The 17377-nt window shown below is 37.5% G+C and overlaps 1 protein-coding gene and 1 non-coding gene across 6 annotated transcripts in view; one reads left to right on the top strand and one right to left on the bottom strand.

Annotated features, from left to right (window-relative positions):
- Positions 1–17377, bottom strand: part of SORCS1 (sortilin related VPS10 domain containing receptor 1) — a 580968-nt gene that overhangs the window by 386924 nt on the left and 176667 nt on the right. The window lies entirely within an intron of this gene.
- On the top strand, positions 14803–14909 carry LOC129399539 (U6 spliceosomal RNA). Its single transcript, XR_008627161.1, has one exon. It is a non-coding gene; the product is annotated as a U6 spliceosomal RNA (small nuclear RNA).

The raw sequence follows: 17377 nt of genomic DNA, 5'->3' as shown, positions 1-17377 counted from the left end.
GGCCTCTAGCAGGATGGTAGTTGTAAATTGGAAAGAGGAGAACAGAGATTACATGGATAAATGTGGAGTGGGAGAGATGACTGAACAGTATAAGCAATAAAAGGAAAAACCTGAGATAACTTTTTAAGGTTTTGAAAAAAAAGAAGACAGAGAATTCTTCGTAAAAGGGATCACCTTTGCAAGATATTTGGGGAAAAAAAATCTTACCAAGGACAGAAGAAAGCACTTTGAAAAGACGCACAGGCAGAAACTGGAACCTCTTAATCAAAGCAATCAGAGAATTCTGGTTTCAGATGAGGACTTTGATATTCAGTCTAAATTGTCGTTTTATAGTGTAGCAGGCTGAGTAGGATTAAAACTATATATCAGTAAGCAGATCACCAGACGACAGTAACCTCAAATTGTATATATATTTTTTATCTTATACAACACTAGACTTTAGTTTTAAAAATATGGGAGAAGGGCTGGGGATTCCTCCAAGGACTCGAGCATATGCCTCTCATGCTCAAAGCACTGATTCTGACCCCTGGCACTGCATGGCCTCCAGCACCGCTGGGTGTACTGAGTACTGCTAGGATGACCTGGGGGCCCCCACCGGAACCACTGGGGCCTAAGCATTGAACCATCAGGCCCTCACTGAAAGGCCCAGTATAATAATCAGGAATGGTCACCAGGGTCTCTGAGCACTACTTGAGAGGTTTCCTAAAAAATGTAAGAAGTCAAACAAGAAAAAAATCACAGGAGACAGTTTTCTACATTTGAATACCATAGTTCAAATTATCTTAAAAATAAAATAAAATTGCAAAACAAGGATTATATTTATATAGCAAAAATGGAAAGATGCATGATGCTTCAGCCAGCAGATGAGCTATTAACCCTGGATTTAATATCTGGACTTTGGAGTCAGACTACCAGGCCAGAGATTGAGCTCTGCCATCTTCTTGTGGGAAATTCTTCAAACTATGTAAAGGTTCAATGTCCTCATCTTGGAAGTGTCCATCCTAATTCACAGGGTTATGATAAGAGCAAACTAAAAGGAGGTAGATACTGTCATGTGGTAGTCCTTCCAAGGTCAGTTACTGAATGATTATCATTATGGGAAATTGAAGGTCGGAGAACCTCACAAATTGTCCAGGCTACACTGTTATTTTTTTTTCTTAGCAGAACCAGTATTAGAGTTCATTTCTCACAAGTACAGTGCTATATCCAATATGCTGAGTTATGTTCCAGCATAAGGAGAAGGAGAATGTTTAGAAAATCTTACCAAAGATACACTCTAAACCAGAAAGAAAACAATAAGACTAATGCAGACATGACAGTGGTTTTTGTATGATTAACTGTCGCCATGAATTAGACATAAATAAAGAACACGGGATAAAATACAATACTGTGGCCATGCCCTTTACTGCCAAAGTCCCAGAAAGAAATTCTAAATATTGATTTAAATTCCTTCATCCCTCTCGGAGAGCCCGGCAAGCTACCAAGAGTATCCCGCCAGCACGGCAGAGCCTGGCAAGCTCCCCATGGCATATTTGATATGCCAAAAAGAGTAACAGTAAGTCTCACAATGGAGACATTACTGGTGCCCGTTCAAGCAAATCGATGAAAAATGAGATGACAGTGCTATAGGACAGTGCTATACCAAAGACAGAGAACAAAACAACAAAACAAAAAACAAGAACCTGTCTTCTCAAAACAACAGTTTGTGACTTTACATGCTTTCTATCCCAAATAATTCACGCTATGATGGCTGGCAAAAACACACGACAGCTACTCTGTTCTGTTTATGAATTTTAAGTCCCTGTCTTTTGCAAAAGTGGAGAAAAAGTGCTAAGTGAACCAGCTTCAACTAATTGTTTTTTTTTTTTTACTCTTTGGTGACTGTAAATCAATGACAAGCAAACTTCTAATACTTTCACCTGGCTGAGATGTTTGCTGCCACTCACCATCCATCACCTTTCTCAGTAATGGCCTTGCTGAGCTCTGTCTAAATAGCATCCTCTTCTTAGTGATATGCATCCCTTCCTTTCTGCAGCCTCCAAGAAAATATGCTGGTGACAGCTGTTTGTAATAAGCTGAAGGCTTTGTGAGACCAATTGTAATGCAAAGGTCATATTTTCTAAGCTGGTTATAGATTGCAATTTGTAAGGTTATAATGTCGCATCTTGTCAATAATTCAAGGCGGAGAATTACAAGTGTTAATAGGTCATCAATTCTTCATACTTCTCTTTCAACTCTCATTCCACTACGATCTTTAATTTTATTCATTTATGCATAATTACTTGAACTTTGGACTGGAGCAACAGCACAGTGGGTAGGGTATTTGACTTGCACGCAGCCGATCTGGGTTCGATTCCTCCGTCCCTCTTGGAAAGCCCGGCGAGCTACCGAGAGTATCCTGCCTGCATGGCAGAGCCTGGCAAGCTCCCCGTGCCGTATTCCATATGCCAAAAACAGTAACAACAAGTCTCACAATAGAGTTTCTGGTGCCCGCTCGAGCAGATCGATGAACAACAGGATGACAGTGCTACAGTGCTACTTGAACATTATTTTATTATGTTTTAATTTTTTTTAAATTTAAGATACTGTGGTTAAAAATGGTTCTCATGCACATAATTCCAACATCATACTCATAACGAGTATACCCCCTCCCAAAGGACCCCAATGCCATCTCCTTTCAAAATATTCAGCTACCAACTCAACTGTGTGGATAAGGTCTCCCTTTATGTTACCTTTGGCCTTTGTTGCTACTTTGCTGTATATGGTTAAGTCACACAAATTAGAGAGATACTTCCATATCCTTTCCTTTCTGACTAATTTTACTCAGCAATATATCCTTTAGTTCCTTTCATCTATGTTGCTTCAGATTGCACGGTTTTGTTCTTAGTTTGAGCTATATGGTTGTTTTTTTTTTTTTATATATAGTGTATTTACACCACAGTTTCTTGTTTCATTCAACTGCATTTGAGCATTTGGATTGCTTCTACGCCTTACAATTCCTTGAACTTTAAAGGTCTCATTTTTTTTTAATGAGGAAAATAGAACAGAAAGCATGATACATTGCTAATAATTACTTAACAAGTTTCAGGGGATTTGAAATCAAAAGATTATAGTTTAGAGGATTCATAAAGTCCATTTTCCAAGAATCTGGTGATCCTGAAAATGTTTTTAAATTACCAATACCTAAGAGGCCCAAACCTTTCTCTGTATCCAACCCAAAGTAATTAAAATGGGGGTAAATGATCATAAAATGCACCAAATACTGGAGATGAAAGCAGTTTCTACCTGCCTGCAAGATTGTGTTGTCTATAATTGTATGCAGCCTTAAGTCAGTAAAAATGCTTTATTTGGAAAAATAATTAAATCTGATATACCTGGCAGCTCTCAGGGGTTACTCCTGGCAGTGCTTGGGGGACCATACGAGGTTCTGGGGATCGAACCTGGGTCAGACGCATTCAAGACACTCTACCTGTTGTTTTAATTGCTCTGGCCCCATTGACCAAATATTTTTAACTTAAATGCTCCTCCCCTCTCAGAGAACCCAGCAAGCTACCGAGAATATCTCGGCCACATAGCAGAGCCTGACAAGCTACCCATGGCATATTTGATATGCCAAAAACAGTGACAACAAGTCTCACAACAGAGACATTACTGGTGCCCACTTGAGTAAATCGATGAGCATTGGAATGACAGTGACAATGACAGTGATCTCTGGTAAGAGTAAGTAGATCACAAATGCTGAATATGCTTGCAGCTTGGTTTGTGGGTGAGGCTTGTTGCCGGAGGTGATAAGCTTCATAGTGTACCTGATAACAACTACAGATACTACATTTACAACATCAAATAAACAATGGTTGAAAAACTCTGGGGCAAGCTTCTCTAGCTCATCTATAACTTTATGTAATGACCTTTGGCTATAGAGATATAGTTACTTTTTTCCCGTACAAAAAGAAATGTGCTTTCAAAATAGAGGATAGAAGCAAAAGGTGAAATCACTTTTCATTGTGCACTTCTAATCTCAAAGGATTCCAAAGAATAACTGATTTTCATCTCAGAGATACATTTCCCTTTTTCAGTCTTTAGATTGAAGGATACCAAGGAAAGGGAGTCAGTGTTCAGAAAAACAATCATTAACCAAAGAAGATGTGTAGGACTGGGATCCTCATAATAGTACCAGGGAGCATTAACCAACTATTTGTTTTATTGTTTGCTTATTATTCCTTTTATCTCCTTCCTGTAAATGTTTTCCCAATTGAACTGTGTTATTTAGTGACAAGAAAGAACAGTACTGAAATGTAATCCAGCAAAATATCATCTTTAGACTCAACCATGACTTAATGTCTGTTTATCATTTTACTAGTTTGAAAGATAATGCTGATATATTAATACATAAAAATTGCAAGGAAATTATATATGTGTGTTATATGCAAAAGTATATAATATATATGCACATATATAAGGTTAAATAAATATTTATAGGGAGGAATTGCTAACAAATTGTGTTTTTTGCTTTCCAAGGTAAGGGTCAGGTTTTTTTTCCAACAGACTGTATATTCATTAGCTAAGAAAGTTGAGCTTGAAATTTCACAGAATGTTAACCCGTGGAATAGGAAACTGTAAATAGAAACCTGCCCAGTTTCAAAGATGAGCACACTAGTTTAATTTTATAAGGGGGAAGGGGTACACTCCTCTTTCATTGAACTATTACTATTTCTAGAATCTATTTGTAGTCAACGGCTAAGAAAAATATTTCAAGGCACTGGACTGGTAAAAGGAAAACATTGCTTTCTGTTTTCTTGTGGCTTACATTTTATTCTTAACCTCTTAAGGGGATCAGCATCACAGGTAAAAGATACCACCAGGAGAAAACACAAAGTTGTGACTTGTTCTGGATGCAGATTAATCAACATGCATTTCAACATTATTGGATTACCAGTGTTTGGATAAAATATGTCCCATTAATATGTGACTGTTGCCAGTGTGAACTCAACTCTTTTAAGCATAGAAATAACTAATTTGATGAGTCCTGAAGGCAACCTAGTAAGAATTCTTTTATATAAAAGACACTTGTATTCATATCATATGAAAAAGTCTACTTTCAGGCAGATTTGTTTTATGACTGTTGATCAAATGAGTAAAATATCAAAAGCACTGAAGGAGTACTTTCAAACTATTGCTGTTTTCTTAATCTTTATTTGGGCAACAGTTTACATTTTATTGTTTCATTAGTTCAGTATATACATATATATATATATATACTTTCTACTATAATTTAATTTACTATGTGTTCCATAAATTAAGAGATAGAACAGTGTGTAGGACTATGAATGTGCAGAATTAAAAAAAAGAGGAATACTACTCCATTTCATTCCACAAGACACTGAGGTCCCAACTGAAAACAGCATTGTTCCACTTTATTCTCATTGTTGCAATAATTTTATGCAGTCATTCAATTAAACACTGCTTCCTGCTTCTCCAGGATTTATTTGCTTTTCTGTTCAATATAAGTAAAACTAAGCATAATGTTCATACCAGACTCTGACCACATTAATATTCTTATTTATGAAGAATAAACCCAATATGTAAATCTATATCCTGCCATCACCACAACTCAATGTTGAAGACTTCAATACAAAATAGCAACAACAGCAACACAGAAGCCAAAAGCACTTACACAGCAGCAATTTGCAAGGGATTTTTCAGCAGGGACACCAAATGGCATGAATCTTATATCTCTTAAGATATCCAGGGCCTTAATGGCAACTTGTAAAGGTCATAGCTAACTTAGTGTTCATAAGTAGGGTAATAATTAATAAGGGAGAGATAATAACATTTTTTAAAAGGGCAGTTGTTAAAAAATTTCAAGTGCAGAACCTAATGACTCTCAGTAATTCTTAGGTTAATGGAAATTACTAATATGCATTATATAAGAGAGGAATTGAAGTGTAATAAGTGGAAATACATATGCTTATACATAATATTCAAAGGATAGTAGGTTTTAACCAACTATTTAAAATTTTCCACTGATAGCACAGAGGTAGAGTACCTGTCCTGCATGTCGCCAACCCACATTCAGTCCCCGGCATCCCACTGTGTTCCCCAACCACTGTCAGGAGTAATTCCTGAGTTCCAATCCAGAAGCAAAACCTGAGCATCTCTGGGTATGGACCCAAAAAAAAATTAATTAGTCAGTTAATTAAAAACTATGCTGATGTTTACTTTTAATAACCAAGGGGATATTGTTTCCATGATGATTTATATATAAGGGTGATTCATATGTAATTTTAATTTAGAAATATTTCCAGGATAATAATTTATATACGAATATAAATTTCCTAACCAATGCATCAAATACTTCTCAAATTTTCCTGCAAAGTTATAGATTAAATTAACCAATTTAATCCTCATAAATAAATTAGTGATCTCGATCCTTATTTGTAAAATCTTCTATTCACAAAATCATCTACACAATACTAAATGACAAGGGAGTAAGACATACTTAAAAAAAGTATTTCAGAGGTTTATCAATCCAGAAAGCCCATAAACTCATGCCTCCAAGTTAACAGATATGGACTGTATTTTCGTTAAGATGCTTAAAATATCTGGAAGGATGAATAACAAATTTTCAGAGATTTTTTTTTTTTTGCTTTTTGGGTCACACCCGGCGATGCACAGGGGTTACTCCTGGCTTTACACTCAGGAATTACTCCCGGCGGTGCTCAGTGGACCATATGGGATGCTGGGAATCGAACCCGGGTCGGCCGCGTGCAAGGCAAACGCCCTACCCGCTGTGCTATTGCTCCAGCCCCCAGAGATCTTTTTTTAATGCATGCTTTTCAAAGCCTAAAATATGAAACACCTTATATTTTAAAAAAGTCTTCCTGTTGAAGTAACCAGATTCCTTTGTCCCAGAATTAGAAAGCAGATTCTTGTTTGTTTGTTTTAAATATACCCTAAGGGCTTTTGTGCTTAGGGATCATTTCTGCAGAGGTTGGAGGAACATCTGGGGTGTCAGATAGCACACATATACCAAGTTCAAGTCAAGTGCTTTATCCACTGTTCTATGCCTCAGTTTCCCAATGTAGATTCTTTTTTGTCTTACTTAAGTATACTTCTAGGCCTTTTGCCATAAAGAACAACAAAAATCCCTTGTAATCAAAGGCACTCAAAATGTGCGGAAGCAGAAAATAACAGAGGAATGAAGAAAGCACTTTTTACCTGACATGGTGCTCAGTCAATGTATGTACAACCATCACACTCAAAGTTCATAACAGACCACAGCTACACATCTTAGATATGATCAAACGATACATCAGAGCCAAGTTTCAAAGCCTAATCTACTGGTTCATAGACCCAGAAACTTTCTTCACTTCTATTCTAAAAGTCATCATGCCGTATCAATGAAACATTTCTTAAGAATTAAGTCCTACAGGCTCCAGTACTGCCAGGGCAGTCTGGGTAATTTCTGACTCCATAGGGACCTTTGAAACATAGCACCATCAGGCCTTTGCACTGAACCACCAGCTTGGCAGTCTGAGAATCTGCCACCTCAGGCATCTGGACCATCTGAGAACATCTCCCCCCTCCAAAAAGAATGAAATTCATATTAGATAAAAGTCATGAGTCAAATGAATTTTACGACACTGAGCAGTGTTGCAGGTGAGGTGGATCCATGATAGAATACTTGTCTTGAATGTGGAAGTTCATAGTCTCATCCCCAACACTACCCAAACAAATGAACAAAAAACACTAGCAATTTAACCATAATATGGATAACGGTGATTTCTTTTTATTCTTTACTACTTGAAATTTGCTGAGATTCTTAGATGTTCAATTCTTTTCTTCCTAATTACGTTAACACTGTGATTTACAAAATTGTTTATAATAGAGCTGTTTTAGGTATACAATATTACATCTCAGATTCTAAATTTTTTAAAGAAAATTTGTGAACTTAAGGATATGGGTCATTTTCTTCTCATTATCCTTCACATTGGGCAATTTATCTTGTCTTCAAGTTTATCAATTTTAAATACTAGGTCGAATCTGTTCATCCAACACTTTCATTTCATAATCCAATGTATACTTTCACTTCAAAAAATACATTTTTCCTTTGGAGAGATAGCAGTTCTTTCTTTTCTGAGATGCCTATCTATTTCCTCAGTCTGACTATATTTCCTGTAAAGTTCTTCAGTCTATGATGGGTAAGTCTCAAGTCATTTTTCTAACTCATTAGGTAAGAGGGTAAGATCTTCAGGTTGATTTCCCTTGAGTATTTTTCCTCTGGACAGTGAGTTTCTCCACTTTTTTTGTATAACTAGTAACCTTTTATTCTTTTAACATTGTGGATGGTAAATTACAAAAGCACTATATGTTGCTATCTTCTAATGAAGATTTATTTTCTGCTTAGTAAGCAGCTAAAATTACTGACTGATCACCTGGAACTTGTGAAAGCTTAGCTCTGTACTTTATCAAGATGAAGTAGGTTGGATTTTCACTTAGGCTTTGGGAAGATTCTTTGCATTGTCTTTACTGATAAAACTTGTCCATCCATGTTTTAAGACTCAAGGTACTTACTCAGACTCTCTAAGCTATCAATTTGCCTTTTCTTTGCATACCTAGAGAATCCTCAATACATTATCCAATTAATTATCAAAAGAAGTAGTTTGGAAAGAAAGAAGCAGGCCAATATCATATATCAACTTTGAAAGCATCTTAATGCTAGCAAATATAAGTTTCACCATACATGCATCCATTTATACACAGGGTGTATTCAACCTACCCTCGAGATCTGAAATAGTAGAGGATGGTTCAGAGAGGTACCAGAGGAAGGGTATCTTAGCTCTCAAGAAGACAAGTGAATTCTAAAATATTCTCCTGTCTTACCACTCACTTCACTCAGCCCTTACTTTACTTCAACTCCATTGGAGTCAGTATCCAAGTAAACCTATTTCTGAAGAGGATTCCAACTCGATGGAGACACTAAGTTGAACAATTTACACGTTGACATATATATTATTTCATTTTTAACAAATCTTTGGGTTCTTTTAAAGGTAAAGTGCGGCAGCTCCTGGGAAACTTCTGACTGCTTTTTCCAGAACTACATGCTTGCCTAATGCTGGGCATCAGCAGAGTGAGAGAAATTCATTAATATTTAACATTCATGTAATGGTATAAATGCTTCCAATGTTCTAAAATAAATAAAATCAAGCCACAGAATGTGCCTTTTTAAACACAATTGCAACACAGAACTATCTTTGGAATTTATAATAAGCTCTCAGAGGAAGCAGACATTATAATACCAAGTCTATACAGTGCCGAGTTGTGGAGACTAGACTATGAAACAGTCTTGTACTAATGAGGCAAGATCAAATGTCCCTAGGTGGGGCTTCGTCCCTCTAATAGAAATGATGTTAGAATATCCAAATGCCTTTCCAGGAACTCCCCTTCTATCTCCCTGGTCAGTATTCTCATTCCGTCAAGTTCACTGATAGTAAGCAGTACGTTTGATGTGTTAGATTTCACTCCTTCACACTCCATTTCTGTTCTACCATCTTCAAGCACCAGCCATTCTTTTTTTCCACTATCAGGAAACCATGCACTCTTTTTTTTTTTTCCCACGCCACCAAGTTCATATCTCTTTAAAAGTTCCATAATATGGCGGACACAGCACCGATTCCTCCCGGAGGAAAGAAAAACCAAGGAAGTATATTCCCCCCCCCTCCAGCTGGTGTGGGGCAAAAGCTTAGTTCACAGTCTGGACACATGGCTGCAAGCACTGGCTGGGACCCCAAGTCGTATAGCTGGCTCTGGATCCTGGTCGTTCAGCAGCCAAGCAGCTGTGCAAAGGCATGGCTACCGAGGTTGAGTCTCGGCGGAGCTTGGGCCGGCTCCGGCCCAGCCCGAGACTGCCCGAGTGTTCCGCTGTTTCAAGTTCAAAGCACATTTCCATGCACTCTTTAACTCTCACCTTCATGGTGTTTCTCTATGATCACTAATTTCTCTCCCTTATGTTCTTTGTGATTATGTCTTGCTATGTAAGGCAATAGTATAGGAGTGCTTCCAATGCTATAATGCTTTCTAACACAGAACTTCCTGATCTTTTGCTATTCTCAGGCATTGACTGGTTGTTCAACACCAGTCAGATCCAGAGGAAATGCAGTCTGCAGGTAATTCTGTGGTGCTGGGGGTAGCTGGGGAGAGACGGGGCACCAAGCTGAAGATCCAATGCAGTCAAGCACTTGCTAGGTCATTGTCACTGTTGTCTCATTGTTCATTGATTTGTTTGAGCGCACACCAGTAATGTCTCCATTGTGAGACTTCTTGTTACTGTTTTTGGCATATCAAATACTGGTAGCTTGCCAGGCTCTGCCGTGCGGGTGGGATACTCTTGGTAGCTTGTTGGGCTCTCTGAGAGGGATGGAGGGATCAAACCTGGGTCGGCTGTGTGCAAGGCAAATGCCCTACCCGCTGTGCTATCCCTCCAGTCCAGGTAAGAATCTTAATAATCTCTTCACCCTCGACAAAAAGACATTTTATGTGTACAAACTTCTTAAGTTCAGCCTCATCCATGTTGCTAGTAATGTTAAGGGTTATTTATTGAATAAGTACAAAAAAGCATGGTCATGACAAATTTTATTGCAATGAAGACATATCTAAAACCACCATTTCCATTTTTAAGGGCATTTACTCAAAAGCAAGGAGAAGGTAGTCATTTTAGGGTCCTTCAAATTCTCTGGCTAAAGCAAACTTTCATTCAACTGAAAACTCAAATCCCTGTCACAGCCTTTGGTGGTCTATTACTTTGGTGGTCTATTACAAGTTTTAAATCATGTCCCAAATCATTCTTTCTTCAGAATGGATGTGACTATGGGTGTTACGGTGTATGATAGCACAAATCACTGGCAAAGGAAAACCAAAAGGTTGTGATTTAGAATAGTGTTAAAGGAGACTGAAGAGAACTTAGTCTTAATTTGTCACTTTCTATTTTTAAATTTATTTTATTAGTTATTTAGGGACCATGATTTACATAGTTATTCTTAACTGAGTTTCAGACATAAAATGTTCCAGCACTAAACTTGTCACCAGTTTTGACTTCCACAAATTTTCCACATTCTATTGCTAACTATATCCTATTCATTTTACATATGTGCACGCATTGTTGATGCAATAGGTCTACATTGGCAGAGTAAATGGATCCCTGGAGCACTGTCGTCCCATTGTTTATCGATTTGCTCGAGCGGGCACCAGTGACATTTCCATTGTGAGACTTGTTGTTACTGTTTTTGGCATATTGAATACAGCATGGGTAGCTTGCCAGGCTCTGCTGTGCAGGTGAGATACTCTCGGTAACTTGCCGGGCTCTCCGAGAGAGACAGAGGAATCGAACCTGGGTGGACCACATGCAAGACAAATGCCCTACCCACTGTGCTATCGCCCCAGCCCAATGGATCTCTAAATTACAAAAAGGAGCCTGTTTGTATTACAGAAAAGTGGGCCAGGGAAATAAATCAAAGGGCTGAGCATGGCTTCACAAATAGAAAGCAAGGTTAGATTCCCTCCTGATCCCCAGGTCACCAGAAACAACCCCCAGAATGCTGAATCTGCTAGAGCTGCCTTCCTGCTCATGACTCAAAAACAAAAGCCAACAAAATAGTTAAAAAGTGATTATAATTACATCATAAAATTATAAAGCAATTTACAGATACTTCTTTTAATAGAGGAATATTACCCTTTTGTCAAATGAACAATGATATTTCAATCTGTGCTTCACGGAGTTATAGATTTTCACAAAACAGACTTGTGAAATGGAGTGTCTTCCATACGCTCCGATCACTGGAGCTCAGTTATTCTACAACATACTGAAAAGAAAGCTGCCACTTTCCCCCTGTTCAGTATTCCACGAACCTAACCAATCTGACTTATGCCTCTGTGTAGCCATTCGTCAAATACCAGGTACAGCATAGAACTTTATATTCCATTACCTTTGACTTATGCTTTGCATTTGACATGTAAGGCCCTTGAGATACAAGAGAGATTTCCAAAAGAACAAATCCCTACTTGGCTTGTGTTCTGGAAGCAGGAATGTTATTTCCGCTTTCACGTTTCCTGGTTGCTGAAGTTAAATGGCCCTGTAATTCTTCCTACAATAATGTGTCTGACAAGTTGAAGTGGGAGAAGTCATGACACACTCACCCTGATCTTTATAGTCCTCAACTATAGAAAACTGGTACCTGAAGGTAGGAGAATACAAGCTTAGCTGAGTTTAACCAGTCAGTGGTGCTGAAATGTTTGAAAGAGCACAGGCCTTAATTGCAGTGGGCATTTCTAACTGGAAAATTGATTTTCTCTGATCAGATCTTTGTGTGAATCCCCAACTCACACCTGCCAGCTTTACTGACAAAAGTCGTTATGCTTTTTGGAACAAAATCAACAGAATCAGGGAAAGGTGAATCCATAATTTGCAGACTTGCATCATGGACATTTATCTGCCTTTAATTAAAATATCATTATCTCTAGATCAGGACTGAATTTTAACTGCCCATTATATTACAGTAAACTGTTGTAAGGGGAAGTAGTAAATGACAATTAGGAATAAAGAGAAAAGAAGAAAGAGAGTGAAGAGAAACAAGAAAGAGCATGAAGCTGATCAAGTTACTTTTGCAGCTTCATCTTAAAACCATGTGAATGTCCCTTTAATTTCTACATTTAAAGTAAGTTTCTGATGGTAAGAATAAAATTACCATTTTGTGTATTTTTATCTCAAATTGTATCAATGACAGATCTAGTAGAGATAAAATATTTTACACAATTAAACACTGTATGTTTTAATATGGCTCAGTATGAGTGCTGTGACAATAATTTAGAGTAAATAGAAGTACAAGAAATAAAAATGTGAGAACTAGGCAATCAATACAGGATCACAATGGATTGGCTGTGAAAGCATATCTGTAATTGGCCTATTGACACATTTCTCAAGAACTAGAGTCAATAAGTCCTTAAAATGACAGGCATGGACAAAACAGCAGCTGACTTCCTTACATGCTTCCCCACAGCACGATGAACAGACTTGCTCTCCTCATCATGATAATAAGGAACTCGAGTAGTCTTCTGTGGAGCCTCAAGCCAGGAAAATAGAGCTCAATTTTGGACTTAACAGCAATGGATTACAACAAAGTACAAAATGTCATATATTTACCATATCTTTTTTCCAACGTGGGGAAAATATATTGTAGTATCTAACGATGTGCATCACAGATCACTATACTAAGCTTTCTTATCAATTCTAAAAGTCAGATAATTTCTTGCAGGATGTTTTCATCAGATCAAGATCCTTTTTCCTGGGCTGAGGTTCTGAGCACTAATCTAGTTCCCCAGAACAGGCTGGAGACTCGTCTTATGTATTCCCTTAAAAAAGTGTTGAAGCATGGCACCTAATAGGAGATGTCTTGCTTGTGTCTGTGACAACAGCTTTATGTGACATTCCACTGGTAGTTTTGAGTATATTTCCATTCACTCACACTCTAATATAACCTTCAAATTATCCCTGCTACTATCATTTTCATTGACAGATGAGAAAATTGAGGTTCACTGAATTAAGATTTAACTGTCAAGGACATAAAGGAAATAATGGTAGTTGAATTCTAAATTAGAATTTTTGACTTTATAGAGATACACTAAAATCCCTATTTAAAGACATGTTTCTTAAAGCTAACACTAAATATTTTTGTTCAGTCTGTAGCAAACATTTATTAAATCTGGCATGGTATCATGTTTTAACATTGAAAAGGAAAACTATCATCACTTTATTTTAAATTCTGTATGATAAAAGTGCCACTTTTATGTAAATAATAAAACAAGCAAATTTTATTCATACACTGATGAATAAAATTAGAAATAAAGACTAGAAATATCTACTTAATTCATGATTCTGTAAGAAAAATGAATTAAATTTGCTATTAATCTAGGTTCATTAAAACTCCAATTAAAACTAGAACCAAAGAGTTTTAGAGAAGCTTCATGATAATGATTATTTCCCTTGTAAAGAACTGATTTGAGGTGAATTATTTCTGTAAAAAGACCACAGCATGATGAAAATCCTGAGAAAATATGCTAAATATCCTTAAAAATACAGGAATCATAGAAAAATAATATAAGGTATATCATCTCTACTAGCATTCTACTACTCAGTTTCTGATTTAACTCTGAGTAATCAAGAAATCTTTTTAAAATGAGATTATAAAAGTAAATAAAGATTTCAGAGATAGAGTTATTGCAACTGACCTACTTTTAAAAGCCAACGGAGAGTTTGGGAAAAGATTTTGAAACAGGATTTCTTCTAAACTGCTACCAATTTAAACCATGATTTCTATTAGGCAGCCCACTAGAACTATTTTGGACTGTATGCCATTGAGTTCTTTTGTTTTGGTTTTACACTGAAATAAAGTAATAGTTCAGACTGAATACAAGTTTTGCTAGAAATATGCTATTTAGCATCACTTACATGTGAAAATGCTGGTGAAGGTATAACAATTCATAACATAACAATTTAGAGTGATGTTAAATATTTACAGGAAGGAGAAAATAAAAAGGTATTTGATAGCAATCTGGCCAGGATTTGACAGAACTCCTAGATGTTGGCACCAGTTTTTTTTTGTTTTTGGAGGGGGGTCAACTCTTGAGCTAATCATTGTGCACAAGTTGGAAAGTGAGCATTCTAGTCTATCTTGTAAAAATCAAATGGAAACTTTGTTAGTAGAATGGCTATTAGTATTAAGTGAAAGGAGGGATAAAAATACATAGGAAGTGCTCGCTTCGGCAGCACATATACTAAAATTGGAACGATACAGAGAAGATTAGCATGGCCCCTGCGCAAGGATGACACGCAAATTCGTGAAGCGTTCCATATTTTTATCATCAGAGACTACTTTGAAAGTCTGTATGCCACAAAACAAGAGAACCTAAAAGAAATGGATGAATTCCTTGACTCCTACAACCTCCCAAGACTGAGCCAAGAAGACGTGAAATACCTGAATAGGCCCATAAATATCAAGGAAATCGAAACGGTAATCAAAAGTCTCCCCAAAAACAAAAGCCCAGGTCCAGACGGATTCACTGGCGAATTCTTCCAAACATTCAAAGAAGACTTGTTGCCAGTTCTCCTTAAGCTTTTCCAGGAAATCGAAAAGACAGGAACCCTTCCGAACAGTTTCTATGAGGCACATATCTCCCTAATACCAAAAGCAAACAAAGACACCACTAACAAAGAAAACTATAGACCAATATCCTTGATGAATACCGATGCGAAGATTCTCAACAAAATACTAGCAAATAGAATCCAACAACTCATCAAAAAGATCATACACCATGACCAAGTGGGATTCATCCCAGGGATGCAAGGTTGGTTTAACATTCGGAAATCAATCAACATAATCCATCACATCAACAAAAGTAAAGATAAAAACCATATGATCATATCCATAGATGCAGAAAAAGCATTTGACAAGATCCAACACCCATTCATGATAAAAACTCTCACCAAAATGGGTTTTGGAGGAACTTTTCTCAAGATAGTCAAAGCCATCTACCATGAACCTATGGCGAGCATTATCATCAATGGAGAAAAACTAAGGGCTTTTCCTCTGAGATCGGGGACAAGACAAGGATGTCCACTCTCACCACTTCTCTTTAATATAGTACTGGAAGTATTAGCAATAGCCATCAGGCAAGAAAAAGATATTAAGGGGATTCAGATTGGAAAGGAAGAAATCAAGCTCTCACTATTCGCAGACGATATGATACTATACCTAGAGAAACCTAAAAGCTCTAGTAAGAAACTCTTAGAAACAATTGACCTATACAGTAAAGTCGCAGGCTATAAAATCAATACCCAAAAATCCATGGCCTTCCTATATGCAAACGATGAGACAGAGGAAAGGGACATGAAAAAAGCAATCCCATTCACAATTGTGCCCAAGAAAATCAAATACCTTGGAATCAGCTTAACTAAAGAAGTAAAGGACCTCTACAAAGAAAACTATAAAACGCTACTTCATGAAATAAAAGAGGACATGAGGAAATGGAAAAATATCCCCTGCTCATGGATAGGGAGAATCAACATTGTCAAAATGGCAATACTCCCCAAAGCATTATACAGATTTAACGCGATCCCTATGGGGATACCCATGGCATTCTTCAAAGAAGCGGAGCAAGCAATCCTGAAATTTATATGGAACAATAAACGCCCACGGATAGCTAAAACAATTCTTGGGAAAAAGATGATGGGAGGCATCACCCTTCCCAACCTTAAACTCTACTACAAAGCGGTAACAATTAAAACAGCATGGTACTGGAACAAAAGCAGAACTGCAGACCAATGGAACAGGGTGGAATATCCCCACACACAACCTCAAATGTATGATCATCTAATCTTTGATAAAGGTGCAAGAGATGTGAAGTGGAGCAAGGAAAGTCTCTTTAACAAATGGTGCTGGCACAACTGGACAACCACATGCAAAAAAATGGGCTTAGAACTCGATCTGTCACCATGCACAAAAGTCAGATCAAAATGGATTAAAGACCTCAACATCAGACCACAAACCATAAGGTACATTGAAGACAAGGTAGGCAAAACCCTCCAGGATATTGAAGATAAAGGTATCTTCAAAGATGACACGGAACTAAGCAATCTAGTAAAAACAGAGATCAACAAATGGGACTACATTAAACTAAAAAGCTTCTGCACAGCAAAAGAAACAGCGACCAGAATACAAAGACTATCTACAGAATGGGAAAGGATATTTACACAATACCCATCAGATAAGGGGTTGATATCAAGGGTATATAAAGCACTGGTTGAACTCTACAAGAAGAAAACATCCAACCCCATCAAAAAATGGGGCGAAGAAATGAACAGAAACTTTACCAAGGAAGAGATACGAATGGCCAAAAGACACATGAAAAAGTGCTCTACATCACTAATCATCAGAGAGATGCAGATCAAAACAACCATGAGATACCACCTCACACCACAGAGGCTAGCACACATCCAAAAGAACAAAAGCAACCGCTGTTGGAGAGGATGTGGGGAGAAAGGGACCCTTCTACACTGCTGGTGGGAATGCCGGCTAGTTCAGCCCTTTTGGAAAACAGTATGGACAATTCTCAAAAAACTTGAGGTTGAGCTCCCATTTGACCCAGCAATACCACTGCTGGGAATATATCCCAGAAAAGCCAAAAAGTATAGTCGAAGTGACATATGCACTTATATGTTCACCGCAGCACTGTTTACAATAGGCAGAATCTGGAAAAAGCCCGAGTGCCCTAGAACAGATGACTGGTTGAAGAAACTCTGGTACATATATACAATGGAATACTATGC

The sequence above is a fragment of the Sorex araneus genome, chromosome 11 (assembly GCF_027595985.1).
Source record: "Sorex araneus isolate mSorAra2 chromosome 11, mSorAra2.pri, whole genome shotgun sequence".
Taxonomy (NCBI): domain Eukaryota; kingdom Metazoa; phylum Chordata; class Mammalia; order Eulipotyphla; family Soricidae; genus Sorex; species Sorex araneus.
This window is presented reverse-complemented; position numbering and strand designations above follow the sequence as displayed.